This window comes from Pinus tabuliformis, chromosome 3_1 (assembly GCF_031772625.1).
Source record: "Pinus tabuliformis cultivar Carrire ecotype Pingquan chromosome 3_1, CPIR1, whole genome shotgun sequence".
Lineage (NCBI taxonomy): Eukaryota > Viridiplantae > Streptophyta > Pinopsida > Pinales > Pinaceae > Pinus > Pinus tabuliformis.
Genome location: NC_142301.1, coordinates 943,163,551 through 943,165,389, shown reverse-complemented (window position 1 = coordinate 943,165,389; position 1,839 = coordinate 943,163,551). Strand labels below are relative to the sequence as shown.

The window sequence follows — 1,839 nt, the reverse complement described above, 5'->3', positions numbered from 1 at the left end:
TACATCTTGGGAAAGCTATCCTCTACTTTGGATGCAGAAATAAAAAAATGGTACATTTCCCCTGACTTCTTAACTTCTTGTTGATTAAACTTATAGGAGTACACAGGGACTGGTCAATGTCTTACATTACTACACTAAATAGTAACGATGAATGCATATGTATGTGCACAAATTTATCTATGAGGAAGATTCATTACTACACTAAATAGTAACGATGAATGCATATGTATGTGCACAAATTTATCTATGAGGAAGAACTAAGGAATCTGTGCAGGAAATTTTTTTGAAAGAGATGAATACATCTGGAGGTCGATTTTTACAGGTGAATAAACTGATATGTATGATAAAGATAAACTGATAAGATCTTGTAAAAAATGTTAAATTCCAATAAAAATTCTTAAGGATGTGCCAAAAATTAAAAGTGTTGATATGTATTCTTCTATCCCAACCTTTACCACTTTCCACTATCCACTATATTTTATAGAAGAGAACTAGAACTGTATCACCTCTTTTTTCACTAGCCCCTGGTTTGACATTTCCAAACTATAATATTAACCTCTGGCACATGTAAGTGCGGGTCGGGCTCAGAGGGGAAGGAAGAAGGAAGGAATATGATTTCTTTCTGCAATATGCCAGAATATTGATTTCATAATTAGAATGACCTGCAGACCCTCGAGAAAGTTCATGAGAGATGATTCCACATTATAATAATACTAGGTACTACTATTGATCTTCTCTACCCTAAACTAATACCCTGTTAGTAATTTTCCAATTGCCATACTCTGTTGAAACAAAATAAGAAACACATCATAAAATTAATCATGAGAAACACATCATAAGAAACCATTATTTTTTGCTGACGTGGCTGGATTTTCATCCTCCATCGTCGGTTCTTTATATCTCATTCGGCACACTTGCGAGAATCTCGTGTTCCCAGACGCAAGAATTGGCGCTGGGCCTTGAAGCAAGCGGACACCCGTTCATCTGGGCCGTGAGACCACCGTCCGATCAAGTGACGAACGGCGCTTCATCGGATTTCCTGCCCGAGGGATTTGAGAAGCGAATGAGTCAGAAAAAGCAGGGATTGCTCATCAGAGAATGGGCACCGCAGCTGCTGATTCTCTCCCACCCATCCATCGGCGGGTTCCTTAGCCATTGCGGGTGGAATTCGATTATGGAGAGCATAAGCCAGGGGGTGCCCATTATCGGGTGGCCTATGGCAGCAGATCAGTTTTATAACTCCAAGCTGTTGGAGGAGGTGGTGGGCATCAGCGTGGAGATTTGCAGGGGTGTCGACGCAGAACTGCAGAGGACGAATGTGGAGAGGACTGTGAAACTTCTCACGAAGGAGAAGCGTGAAATCACAATGAAAAAGAGGGCAATGGCGATGAGAGACGCAGCTAACAGAGCAGTCACATCGGACGAAGGCAGAGTCGTCAAAGGTTCTTCAGTTGCCAACGTTGATGATTTCATAGCAGAAATCAACAAACTATTCCGCGCACCAAAACCAGGAACTGATGGTGAGGAAGTCTCCACGGCAGGTTACTAGCTGGCAGTACTTCTATTGATTGAATGCATCTTTTTTCCTGCCATAGTATTGTGATCGAATGCATCCTTTTTCCTGCTATAGTAATGTGATTGTGATCATGATATGCTAGTATTGTGCTGTTTTAATATTATATTTCAAATCGTGTATTCAATTTTCATTGGATGCACAATTGTAAAGAAAGTTGATTGAGTGAACAATTTTCATGTCAATTACAATATTGTAAGGTATGGATTTATTTTCATCCTGCTATATTATTGTGATTAAGATATACTATTGTGATTAAGATATGC

The 1,839-nt window shown here is 39.7% G+C and overlaps 1 pseudogene; it reads left to right on the top strand.

Moving 5' to 3' along the window:
* Window positions 1-214: 214 nt before the first annotated feature.
* LOC149190886 (UDP-glycosyltransferase 92A1 pseudogene) lies at window positions 215-1,549 on the top strand (annotated as a pseudogene).
* The last annotated feature ends 290 nt before the right edge of the window (window positions 1,550-1,839 follow it).